The 14,467-nt window shown below is 41.8% G+C and overlaps 1 non-coding gene across 1 annotated transcript; it reads right to left on the reverse strand.

Moving 5' to 3' along the window:
- Nucleotides 1-12,385: 12,385 nt before the first annotated feature.
- On the reverse strand, nucleotides 12,386-12,492 carry LOC127133356 (small nucleolar RNA R71). Its single transcript, XR_007807336.1, has one exon. It is a non-coding gene; the product is annotated as a small nucleolar RNA R71 (small nucleolar RNA).
- Between the last annotated feature and the right edge of the window lie 1,975 nt (nucleotides 12,493-14,467).

Genomic DNA, 14,467 nt, shown 5'->3' on the forward strand with positions numbered 1-14,467 from the left:
CTCCGCTGGGGATATACAGTCAGACATTGTCAACTCTGCTGGGGATATACAGTCAGACACTGTCGACTCTACTGGTGAATGTATAATCTGAAATAAATGCTTGGGGAAGTACAGCAGTGAGAGCCTGCTGGAGATTGAAGAATCCAACGCTCGGACCAGCTCTGCAGGGATAAGATACCAAATTCCAACTGTTGAGGAAAAACATCCGCGATCATTTGATGGGGACCTTAAGGAAATGCCCCGAGTGTACCTGTTCTGAATAGACGATCCAAAGCACTTAAAATTTACAGCAATTTTCAATGTTTATTAAGCACGTACCTGTAAAGCTCTTATGTTTCATGATGCAATGTTTATCAAAAATTTGGACGTCATTTTTGCAAACAAAACAGTAAAATGAAAATGAATACAGAGATGTACTGAATAACATGATTTTATTGATTGAGTGGCCTCTGAATAAGTATTTACATCAGGAAGCAATCCCTAGAAAGAGGTAATTACACAACAGATAAAAACAGAAATTAATCTAATGGCAATGTGAAATGGATTTCTATCGGGTTCCAATTCTGCTATGATTCGCTCGTCTTCAAGATCCTCCAGATGACCAGCTTTTCGAAAAAGGTGATTGGACTGTTTCCTATCCTTCGGAAGTTTCCGGTTATCGACACGAGATGATATTCAGAACTACTCAGAACGCAGCCATTCGCTTAATCCCTAACTTTTGCCTGGATCGCCCCTTTCGGGTTTTCAATCCACCGGGATACCCATTTTTGCCTAAGTTGCCCTTTCAGGTTTTCAACTTACTGGGTGTAAAATCTTTTCATTTTTTAATCCCTAACTTTTGTCCGAACCTTTTTCATTTTCTTGGTTCGTCGGGATGCCTATTTTTTTGCCTGGACTATTCTTTTTATCGTCCAGCGGGTCTATTTTATGCGAAGTATTTTTTAACTGCGTCTGAGTTCACAGGGGAAGTGAAGTTTTCACCATCCATAGTTGAAAGCATTAAGGCTCCACCATCAAAAACCTTGGTGACAATATACGGTCCATCATAGTTAGGAGTCCACTTGCCCTTGTGATCTGTCTGAGGAGGAAGGATCCTTTTCAACACCAAATCTCCGACTTGGAAGCATCGAGGATGCACTTTCTGATCAAAGGCTCTCTTCATCCGACTCTGATACAAATGCCCATGACAAATGACTGCCATTCGCTTCTCTTCGATAAGACTCAACTCATTGAACCTTGTCCGAACCCATTCAGCTTTGTCTAACTTGACATCCAGCAGGACTCTTAGAGAAGGAATCTCCACTTTAACAGGTAGGACTGCTTCCATACCATACACAAGGGAGTAAGGGGTTGCCCCGGTCGATGTACGTACTGAAGTACGGTACCCATGCAAGGCGAAGGGTAGCATCTCATGCCAATCTCTGTACGTAACGACCATCTTCTGCACAATCTTCTTTATGTTCTTATTTGCTGCCTCAACAACACCGTTCATCGTAGGACGATAAGGGGAAGAGTTGTGATGTTGAATGTTGAAGTTCTTGCACAACTCTTTCATCATTTTGTTATTGAGGTTAGAACCATTATCAGTAATGATTCTTTCGGGAATCCCATAACGACAAATGATTTCTTTCTTGATGAATCGGGCAACCACATGTCTGGTGACCTTCGCAAATGACGCTGCTTCGACCCACTTGGGGAAATAGTCGATGGCAACAAGGATGAAACGATGCCCATTGGAGGAAGTCGGCTCAATCTTTCCAATCATATCGATGCCCCACATAGCAAACGGCCACTGCGAAGACATCACATTCAGAGGATTTGGCAGGACATGCACCTTATCAGCATAAATCTGGCATTTATGACACTTCTGAGCATATTTGAAACAATCAGATTCCATGGTCATCCAGTAATAACCCGCTCTCAACAATTTCTTAGCCATTGCATGTCCGCCGGCATGAGTACCGAAGGAGCCTTCATGAACTTCTTGCATTAACATGTCCGCTTCGTGTCTATCCACGCATCTGAGCAAAACCATGTCGAAGTTCCTCTTATACAGCACATCGTCTTTGTTCAAAAAGAAACTGCCTGCCAATCTTCTCAAAGTCTTTCTATCATTGTTGGATGCCCCTACAGGGTACTCTTGATTCTTCAGAAAGCACTTGATGTCGTGATACCAGGGCTTGTCATCAACTACCATTTCAGCAACAAACACATACGCGGCCCTATAAAGGCGCATAACATCAATCCTGGGAACATGGTTCCACCGAATCACCTTGATCATGGAGGATAGAGTAGCAAGAGCATCTGCCATCTGGTTTTCGTCACGAGGTATATGATATAGCTTTACTGTTGTGAAGAAAGTCAACCGTCTTCTCGTGTAATCTCTGTAGGGGACCAACTTAGGCTGGAGAGTATTCCAATCACCATTCACTTGATTGATCACTAGAGCTGAATCTCTGAAGATGTCTAGAGTCTTGATTCTCAAATCAATGGCTTGCTCGATACCCAAGATACAGGCTTCATACTCAGCTTCATTATTGGTGCACTCAAAAGTCAGACGAGCGGTGAAAGGCATGTGGGCACCTTTCGGAGTGGTAATGATAGCACCAATTTCACTTCCTTTGGCATTGACGGCCCCGTCAAACATTAAAGTCCACTTTTCATCTGGATCAGGTCCCTCCTCAACAACTGGCTCTTCACAGTCTTTCATCTTGAGGAACATGATGTATTCATTCGGAAAATTAAACTTCATCGGCTTATAATCATCAATCGGCTGCTGAGCAAGATAGTCTGATAGAATACTCCCTTTGATGGCTTTCTGGGATGTATACTGGATGTCGTACTCTGTCAGTACCATTTGCCAACGAGCAACCCTTCCGGTGAGAGCTGGCTTCTCAAATATGTACTTGACTGGATCCATTTTGGAGATCAGTAAGGTTGTGTGAGTCAGCATGTATTGTCTCAATCGCTTAGCAGCCCATGCAAGTGCACAACATGTCTTTTCAAGCATTGAGTATCTCGACTCGTAATCTGTGAATTTTTTACTCAGGTAGTAGATGGCATGCTCTTTCCTACCTGTCTCGTCGTGTTGACCGAGAACACAACCCATGGAATTATCAAGTACTGTCAAATACGTAATCAGCGGTCTCTCTGGGACTAGAGGCATAAGGATTGGAGGATTCTGCAAATACTCTTTTATCTTCTCGAAAGCCCTTTGGCAATCATCATTCCACCTGATGGCCTGATCTTTTCTCAACAATTTGTATATTGGCTCACACGTGGCTGTTAGGTGAGAGATGAACCTTGCAATGTAGTTCAACCTTCCTAAGAAACCACAAACTTATTTTTCTGTTCTTGGCTCAGGCATTTCTTGTATCGCTTTCACTTTGGCCGGATCCACCTTAATCCCTTTTTCACTAACAATAAAACCCAACAATTTTCCAGATCTCACCCCGAAAGTGCACTTGTTCGGATTAAGCCTCAGCTTGAATTTCCTCAAACGCTCAAACAGTTTCTGCAAATTCACCAGATGTTCTTCTTCCGTCTGAGATTTGGCAATCATATCATCAACATAAACCCCGATTTCATGATGAATCATATCATGGAAAAGAGTTACCATAGCTCGTTGATATGTTGCCCCAACATTTTTCAAACCAAACGGCATCACCTTGTAGCAGAAGGTGCCCCATGGGGTTATGAAAGTTGTCTTCTCCATGTCTTCTGGTGCCATCTTAATTTGATTATAGCCAGAAAAGCCATCCATGAAGGAGAATACCGAGAACTGAGCCGTGTTATCCACCAAAACATCGATGTGAGGTAATGGGAAATCATCTTTAGGACTAGCTCTGTTCAGATCCCGGTAGTCAACACACATCCGTACCTTTCCATCCTTTTTAGGTACTGGAACGATATTTGCAACCCATGGCGGATAATTTGTAACCGCTAGAAACCCTGCATCCAACTGTTTTTGCACTTCTTCCTTTATCTTGACAGCGATCTCTGGTCTCGTTCTTCTGAGCTTCTGCTTGACCGGAGGACAATCCTCTTTGAGAGGCAAACGGTGTACCACAATGTCTGTGTCAAGCCCTGGCATGTCCTGATAAGACCAAGCAAAGATGTCAACATACTCTTGCAGCAATTCAATCAGCCCCTTTTTCACATTATCTTCCAAAGCAGCCCCTATCTTGATTTCTCTCTTGGCGTCCTCGGTGCCGAGATTAATCACTTCAACAGACTCTTGATGAGGTTGAATGACCCTTTCTTCCTGTTTTAACAACCTGGCAAGTTCTTCAGGGAGTTCACAACCTTCATCACCCTTTTCTTCAGCTTGAAAGATTGGATTTTCAAAGTCGAAGCGAGCCATAGCAGAACTGTTATCAATAAGATCCGGTGACGTGCATCTGCATGAGTGATGGTATGTGCTTATGAGTGTGAACAAGAAGTGGAAACAAAACAAAACATTGCCAAATGTATATTTTTATTTTATTTTTGATTTTCGAAAACTGCAAAAATAGAAAGACAGTGAACAAAACATTTGAATGCAAAAAGACGTCCTTTATTTATGATAAAAAATGCAGGTATCCACATAGATGAGCCCTACAATGAGTCATCACGCCCTGGGCGGAACGTAAGACTTGGATATGCATGAATAAACAAAGAAAATTACTCTTTAAGAAGAGTGACTTGGATAATCTCTTCAGAAGACCAGTTGCGGAGAACTTCACCCGGGACCCTTGGACGCACCCAGTTGTCAATGTCGCAATCACTATCCCCATCTTCTTTGTTGATTGCAGAGACCTGGCCGTACTGAATGATGCCAGCACTGGAGAAAGTAATCGGCCCCTGACGAGTCTGAGGCGTTGAAGTTGTAGAAGTCAATGCCGACTGATACCCAACCCCAAACTTGTCTTCCTTTACAGGTAAATCCACCAGACGTCCCCAACCGGGAGCAACACCTGAATTTACCAAGGCCTGTGCCTGCTTGAAGGACGACAAAGATGCACCTGCTTCAACCTCTTCCACTGGAGCTGCATCCTTGACTAATTTGACTTCTCCTTCAACCATGTTAACATTTGCTCTACCATGCTGCGGCATAGGATTGTTGACAACATTAGGAGCCGGCGCAAAGTTAATGGCCTTTGAATCAATAAGGTCCTGAACTACGTGCTTAAAAGCTTTGCAGTTCTCAATAGTGTGGCCAGGTGCCCCAGAGTGGAAATTACACCTAGCATTGGCGTCATAACCCACTAGAAGCCTGCCAACGGGAGGAGCCAAAGTACGTAACTGCACAAGTTGCAAATGTTGAAGGTTGGGAAGCAACTGGGCATACGACATCGGAAGAGTGTCGAAACGCCTATCCATCATCCTCTGTCTCTGTTGATAAGCAGGTCTGTTACCCTGTTGTTGTTGGTATTGATTTTGTTGACGTTGTGGTTGTTGTTGTTGCACTGGTGCTGCAGCCGGAATGGTCACAACTGCAACATAAGGTTGTTGATGGTAATTCTGAAAGTTATTCCTCTGGTTACCCCTGTTCTGATAAGAAGACATGACATTTGCATCCCCTTCTCTCCTCTTCTGTCCTCCTAAGAACGGCTTCTTTGACCCCGAAGATGATCCAACCCCGTTTTGGATCTTACACGTCTTCAAGTAGTTCTCCACCCTCTCACCGGTAGAGACCACATCAGCAAAATTCGAGGCGTTGCAACCCACCAGACGCTTCAAATAAGATCCAGGCAGTGTATTCATAAACATGTTGGCCATCTCTTTTTCCAACATCGGAGGATGAACACGGGAAGCCAACTCTCTCCAGCGTTGAGCATACTCTTTGAAGCACTCGTTGCTCTTGAGAGACAGATTCTGGAGCTGAGTCCTGTCAGGTGCCATATCCGCATTATACTGATATTACTTCACAAAGGCCTCAGCCAAGTCTCTCCAGCAGCGAATATGGGCTCTGTCCAGCCTCATATACCACTCCAAGGATGCCCTAGCTAGGCTGTCCTGGAAGAAGTACATGAGCAGCTTCTCATCATCAGAATACACGATTATCTTGCGGAAGTAAGCTTGTACATGAGTATTCGGGCAAGAGTTGCCATTGTACTTATCAAACACGGGGACTTTGAATTTTGGCGGAACTCTCACGCCTGGGACCAGCCCCAAGTCAGCAACATCCACACCAAGAGCATTCTGCCCTTCCACAACTTTCAACCTCTCTTCCAGTCTCAGAAACATAGGGTTCATACCATGGCCCATGCCAAAGTCCTCTTGAAGCAGGGGGAATTGATCCTCCTGATCATCATGGATGGGTTGTTGACCAAGGTTGCCATGTGGGATTGGGATAGGCCCCGGTCCATTGGGTCCATTAGCCTCTCCAGCGGGAGGGTCAGCCACAACCTCCGGTTGAGTAGTAGGGGGATTCTCCTGTACCAACAATCTAATCTCCTGCTGTCCCTGAGCCACTCCTTGGAACACTTCCATGAACTGATTCATGCAAATCCTCATCTCAGCGAGCTCTGCTTGTAAACCTTCCATTGCTCTCTGTTGATTCCTTTGGGTACCGTATCGGTGAATGCCTGAGTCAGCTATCCTAATAATGGAATACCAAACAAGATGAGAACACTGCGGCGGTACCTGTTATGCAAGACATGCTAATGAATATGCAAATGCAATGACATGTTTATCAATTTCAAAGGGTATTCTACCCCTTGATTCCAGTCTCATATTAGATAAACAGTGTAAGAAAACCCCGACTAGAATCAAGAAGAAGATATAAACCCATAGGAATAGATAAACATGATGGATGAAATGCTTATGATTTAATTTTTATATCAGAGGAACTTTAGAGTCTTATTTGCAAATTTTGGAAATATTAAACGTTTATCACATACGGAAATATCACGTCAATTAAAATTTGGAAATGTTTTTACGCCAAAGAAGTACAGTCTTGGTAACCAAATACAATACAAGAGAGAAGGAAAATGAACATCCTATGGATCCCTAGAAGCAATCGTCCAAAGCCCTCGAGACCGGAAGATAAGCTGCACGAAGCCTCTTCACCTCCCTCTCATAGGATGCCTCCATATCTGCCTTCTCTTTGGCGAGTCAATCATACTTCCTCTTCCAAAACTTGGAAGACTGAGGAAGTAGAGAAGTCAATGCATCATCAGGATCATCAATAACCTGGTGCTCAAGGAACTCTATCAAAGCATCCTTCTCTCTGATCTGCTGAAGCAACTCCTCTCGTTCACGGATCCAAGCACGCGAATGGTCTTCGTCTCTCAACTCCTCTACTCCTTGGCTAGGGAGGGTTGAAGGCCCAGCCACAACCAAAGGTGTGGGTCTTGGATACTCATAAGGCATGAGGTACTCAGAAGCTCTCCTCCTAACCCAAGAGGTATAGGGTTCCAAAGCGATACAGTTCTTCGGACCTAGCTCCTTCCTTCCTTTCTTATGGATCTTGCGCCAAGCGCGGACCATCCTGCCCTTCAAGCCTTGGGGATCTTTACCCTCCTGAAAGAACACACCCTCTAACAGAATGTTATTGGGTTTATCCTTTAGGGGGAACCCAAGCTGACGACGTGCCAAAATAGGGTTGTAGTTAATTCCACCGCATGTACCAAGAAGAGGTACATTGGAGAATTCATCACAAGAGTCGATAATCTGCACACCATCATATACACGGTTGTACCAACAAATATCATCATTAGTGAGAGACATAAGTCTCGTGGACCACCGTAGACATCCTTTGTTCTCCTTGAAGGCGAGCGTCTGAGGCAAGTGCGAAATAAACCACTTGTACAACAGAGGCAACACACAATGGTACCACCGCCCTTTGCATTCCTCATATGCAAAGAGGAATAAGTGTCACCCAACAGAGTAGGAACGGGATTAAGAGTAGAGAAAATCCTAATGGCTTTCACATCCACAAACTTGTCGATGTTGGGGAATAACACTAGCCCATAGATGAGAAGTACAAATATGGCCTCAAAGGCGTCCTCACTCATGGCCTTCCCAAACATAGTAGCTTGATCAATGAGGAAATCAGACGGGAGACCTTGAATTCCACCTTTAGTAGTCATATGAGCACCAATAATAGATTCATCTATATGCAACAGATCAACAATCTCTTGAGAAGAAGGAACTCTCTCCAAGCCACTGAACGACAACTGGTCTAGGATAGGTATGCCCACAAGATAGGCATACTCCTCAAGCGTGGGCAAAATCTGGAAATCCGGAAAAGTGAAGCAACGGTACAAGGGATCATAGAACTGCACCAACACACTCATTAGACCTTCATCCACTTGAGTAGCCAGAATAGACAGAAGCTTCCCATGACGAGCCTTGAATTCCAAGGGATCTAATACATAGGATGTCAAACTCCTTAACTCTTTCAAGTCGGGTTGTCTGAAACTGTACTTCTTCGTATTCCTTCTTTGCTTATCCATGTTTGAAACTTTGCAAATAGACCTCTTAAGTTCCTTGAAAGTTTTCTCATTGTTGATGATATGGATGTGTATGAATGCATGAATGCATGGATGCAACAATCACACTCAAGGATCAAGCAAATCACACCATACAAAGGTCATGGGATGGATCAAGTCATCCTTAATATCAATCATCCATTTTGGTGGATTATGGTTTACACCTTATCAACACCCAAGTTCCATTGATATTAAGGATACACAAGAACTGATCAACCACGAATCAAGGGTTTGTTGCGAGTCGCGAGCATGGAGTCTTGGTTAAGAACCACCCAAAGGGAGTGTACTATGGTTAAACCTGACAATCATGTTCTACAAGAGGTTCCCATAGTCATCATCCCATCTTTCATATATTATCGGATAAACGACTACTCGTATTCCAAAAATATTCTCAAGAGAGACTCTTATGAGTGTAGTATCGCGTAAAAATCGTATCAAATCTTACACTTGAACGATCTTCGCACTACGTCCTAAAAATAGGCCAAGATGGGCGTGGTAAACTAAGGTCCTTGGCTTCTAAGGCATATATTGGAAAGAGTAATGCCTAACCACGACTACTCGTGTGACATTATTGATCCCAACATAACCTCCACCAAGTGAATGGGCTTGTAAGTCAACTTGCTAAGGAATAACTCCACACAAGTCAACAAGACTATGCCATTCTCCTATCCTAAGTGCACTCGAGTTCGGGTATAGAACTCATCTCACAAAGATCACCAAGCATACAAGGGATTAATATTCAAACAATTCAATCATTACATATAATACAGTAATCCCAAATTGCACAAAAATATGTCACAAAGCAATATATCATACAATACAACAAATATGAAAAGTAGGCAAAACCCACTAGGCAAATGATAGTCCCCAGCAGAGTCGCCATTTTTCTGTAGCGGGGTATTCATTACCATTAGAGATATTGACTAAATCCAAGGTAAACCATACAAGTCGAGTCGCCACCGCACTTCTATTAATCCAAAGGAATGGTTAGAAAGCGAACAAAAACCTAAAAGTTTTATCGAATCAAAAACTAGTAAAATGTCAGAGATCTGGGTAAGGGGGTTGGTTATGCAATGGGAAGGTTTTAAGCACCCAAAACGTCCTAGGTACTCCTAGGGAGCCCTTTTCATAAGTGTTGTTCTAGTCTAAAGGGTGTAGGTATATCTAAAGTACTATTTACTAAAAGGAAGGTTATAAGAAAATGACTCGCAAGGATGTCGCATCCACTGCCTACGTATCTCATCTGAGTATGAGAATCAGAGTCTTCGTATCTCGGCTACCTATGGGTTAAAGAGAAGTATGCTCGGTAAGACATCGCGTCTTATGCCTACGTATCTCATCTGGAATGAGAATCAGAGCAAAACGTAGTTCGGCTAACTACGGGAACAAAGGTCTCGATTGCAACTAGGGCAAGAGAAAGGGACGGTCTCGATCGCAACGAGGGCGAGAGAAAAGAACCGCAGCAAGGGCGAAAGCAAACGAGGATTAGTTGTTAGTCGTCAGTCAAACTCGGCAAGACATCGCGTCTCGTGCCTACGTATCTGATAACATGAAATAATATCACATTCTTGGACTCGATTTAATTAAATTATATTATTATTCGCTTCAATTTATTTCATTTTATTCGATACTACTGGGTATTTTTCCTTCTATTTATCTCAGGTAGCTTATTTGAAGCATAAGTGAAAAAGGAAGAAAAGGAGGTGCAAAAAGGAATGAAGAGAGGCAATTTCACTAAAGCCCAGCCCAAAACTACAAGCCATGAGCGCTGAGCCTGTGACGAGCGCCACACAAGGTGTGACGAGCGTCACGCCCTGCTGCCTTGTGTTACGAGCGTAGCACATGGTGTGACGGACGTCACACCATTCTCCTATATTTTTGGCTTCAGAAACGCAACAGAGGCACGTTGAAGCCTATTATTTCGTTTGACTCTTGGAACGTGAGGATTTTACACGGAAAGCTTTGGAAACCGTTACAAAGTGGACTAGTATAAATAGTCACTTCCTTCCAACCCTAAAGGCTCTCTCTTCTTCGTTCTTTTTTCTTTTCCGGCCGTGCAAGCATACTTTACAGCATTACCTTCTTTTTACAGTTTTTACTTTATTTGCTATTTTTATTTTCTTTTCCAGTCAATCTTTCAGCACTTAATTAATTTTTCACACAATAGTTTCTACACCGGAAACTATTGTGTATCTTTTACTGGATCTAACGTTAGATCCTAGATTTTTATTCCTTCACTTTTTATTTTCCTGTCCGATTGAAGAATTCAAGAACAAATCCAACCCATCTATGATGGAGTGTTCAAGATTGGCATTAATTATTCAGGTTCTTTAATTATTGTTTGAATTTATATATGCCCTGCATTATTGTTTATTTATATTGTTTGCCTGAGATGGATTTATTTAAGCATGATGATTGTTTAGATCTGTTTAGCATGTCCGGCTAATTTATTTAGGTATCGGTATGTAAAGTAAGCGGAATGAAGGAATCAAAACTAAGTTGGTTTAATTACGTTTAAAAATAAAATCACTCTTTTTATGGTCTCAATTTACAGGTTTAATACCTAGGTTTTTGTACGAGAGTAAAAGACTAAAGAAGTTAAAATCAATAGAACGAAAGTTTGAGTTTTTAACTGGACAGTGTAAATTGGACATTAATTTTAGATCAGGGCGAAAGCAATTTTTAGAGTTAATTAAATTCTAATCTTTTTCAAAAAGTACTTTTAAAAGTTAAATGTGAGGACGAGAGTTAAGCATTTGAATTTAATTATATAATCTAAGTCAACAGAGCGAGAGTTTGAGACGAGGGTGTTTAAACGATTAGTATTTTCTTAAAAAGAGTTTTTATAGATTCTATTGTTTTCAAAAAGTGATTTTGGACTTAACTAATAAGTGACAACTATGTTAATTTAAAGTCATGGTCAATTCAACAGAGCGACAGTTTGAGAGAAGACTTTTAATCAATGGTGTCCACTGAAAAGATTTATTTTAAAACCAAGAAACCAACGAAGACTTGATTCCCTAATTACGACGAACTACATACCGATATCCGCTTAATTGATATTTAACCTAGATCTTATTTTAGTTTTAACTTTTCCCCCAAACAATCAAAGTATCATCCGCCTTAGCTTTACGAAGTAACCTTAGAAAACGGTATATCGATTCATAAGTCCCTGTGGGATCGATATCTTTTAAAACTACGCGATAGAACTGTGCACTTGCAGTTAGTACCCCAATCGACTCATAAAGTCGCGATCAAGTTTTTGGCGCCGTTGCCGGGGAATTTTATTTAGTCGATATCGTAACTCTTTTGTTATGCTGTAGAGACTAAGGCAATTTTTATTTCTTCTTCTTTCGTTGAATTGTATGCCACACACTCGCTCACAAGGCGAGCCGTTTTACTTACGAATCAACGACATCGAACTATATCTCCGAGTCTTCCGACGAATTCGAGAATATCGTGCTGCAAACAATCTCCCTCCTATCGAAATTCCTGATCTCAAGAATCTTCTTCCTTCACCGATACCCGAGATGGCAGAACCAGCTCGTGCTCTTCGAGATTACGCCGCTCCATCGCAAGATGAGCCGCATTCGAGTATTGCTCCACCCGCAATCGAAGCAAACAACTTCGAACTTAAACCTTCACTGTTACAAGCAGTGCAACAGAATCAATTCTCTGGAAATCCCACCGAGGATCCAAACCTTCATTTATCCGTATTTGTTCAATACGCTGATACCGTTAAAGCTAATGGTGTCACTTCAGAGGCAATTCGACTTCGTCTTTTTCCTTTCTCGTTAAGAGATAAAGCCAGAAGATGGCTTCAGTCTCTTCCTTCCAACTCAGTCACAACATGGAATGAGTTGAAGAAAGTCTTTCTTGCCCGATATTTTCCTCCGAGCAAAACAGCTATGTTGAGAGCCCAAATAAATGGATTTAAACAGAAAGATAACGAGTCTCTTTTCGAAGCATGGGAAAGATACAAAGACATGATGAGACTTTGTCCACACCATGGTTTAGAGGACTGGTTAGTGATTCATACCTTCTATAATGGTCTCTTGTACAACACAAGGTTAACAATAGACGCCACAGCAGGTGGTGCACTTATGGATAAACCTTATGCCGATGCTTATCAACTTATCGAAAGCATGGCCCAAAACCATTATCAGTGGGGAAACGACCGAGCAATGGTAGAGAAACCTCAAACGAAAAGTGGCATGTACGAGATAAGTATCCTTGATCATATTAATGCAAAAGTGGAAGCCCTTGCCCAGAAAATTGAAAGTTTGAATGTATCACCCCCAACCACCGTGGTTTCCGTAACTCAGAATTGCGAAGTCTGTGGAATCCAAGGTCACACTCCTGCAGATTGTCAACTCCTAACAGGAATCCAAGCAGAGCAAGTGAATTATGCTCAAGGAAATCCCTACTCGCACACCTATAACTCAAACTGGAAGAATCATCCTAATTTTTCATATAAGAGTAATAATGCTTTATACGCACCAGGACAAGCTCCAAATCAAGCCCCAGCTATACCTCCTGGATATCAAAAGCCGACCCCATCTACACCTAACAATAATGTTCCTAGGAAATCCAACTTGGAAATAATGATGGAGAACTTCATAGCTTCTCAACAGCAAACCAATAAAGATTTCTTAAACCAGAATATACACACTAGCGAACAAATCAAACAACTAGCAAGTAAAGTAGATGCCCTGGCTACCCATAACAAAATGCTAGAAACACAAATCTCACAAGTAGCTCAACAACAAGCGCCTACTGCTGCCCCAACTGGTACATTTCCTGGACAGCCCCAACCTAACCCGAAAAGCCACGCTCATGCAATCATACTAAGAAGTGGAACGGAAGTGGAAGGACCAGTAGATCCAAGAACTGAAAACCAAAACTCTAAAAAGTCAATTGAGGAAGAAAGTAAACCTAAGGAAAAGGAAGAGAGTAATAAGGAAACCGTAGAAAAGAAAGAACCTTATGTACCTCCACCACCTTATAAACCACCTATCCCTTACCCTCAAAGGCTTATTAAAACCAAAGATGCGGGCCAATTTAAAAAATTTGTTGACCTACTGAAACAATTAAACGTCACAATTCCGTTTACAGAAGCTATTACGCAGATGCCCTCATATGCTAAGTTCTTAAAAGAAATTCTTTCTAATAAAAGGAAACTTGAAGATAGCGAAACTGTTACACTCACTGCTGAATGTAGCGCTATAATCCAGAATATGCCTCCTAAACTTAAAGATCCAGGTAGTTTCTCTATACCCTGTCATATAGGAAAATTTGTCATAGATAAAGCCTTATGCGATTTAGGAGCCGGTATTAGTGTTATGCCTTTATCCATATGCAAGAAACTAGAAATGGGAGAATTAAGACCAACTAAAATGTCTGTGCAACTAGCAGATCGTTCCGTTAGATATCCTGTAGGAATTCTTGAAAATGTTCCCGTGCGCATAGGTCAATTCTACATTCCAACCGATTTTATAATTATGGACATTAGAGAAGATGAAGTTACACCCATTATATTGGGAAGACCATTCTTAGCAACCTCCGGCGCGATCATAGACGTAAAACGAGGACGACTCACATTCGAAGTAGGAGAAGAGAAAATTGAGTTCATTCTTTCCAAGTTTTTGAAAGCACCTGCAATAGAAGATACATGTTACTTCATGGATATCATCGATAAATGCATAAAAGAAACAGAGTTAGAAAATGACAAATTGTGTGACTATCTTGTAGAAGACAAACTCAACCAATGTTTAGCAATAACACCGGACCCTACGCAATGCCTTAAGAAACCAACCCTAGACCTGAAAACACTTCCCAAAAATCTGAGATATGAATTCCTAGACTTAGAACTTGAACAACCAGTGATAGTTAATGCAGACCTAGGAAAACTCGAAACCGAAAAACTCCTACATATCTTAAGAAAATATCCAACCGCACTAGGGTACAACATCACCGATCTTAAAGGAATA

Source organism: Lathyrus oleraceus, chromosome 3 (genome assembly GCF_024323335.1).
Source record: "Lathyrus oleraceus cultivar Zhongwan6 chromosome 3, CAAS_Psat_ZW6_1.0, whole genome shotgun sequence".
In the NCBI taxonomy this organism is placed as follows: Eukaryota; Viridiplantae; Streptophyta; class Magnoliopsida; order Fabales; family Fabaceae; genus Lathyrus; species Lathyrus oleraceus.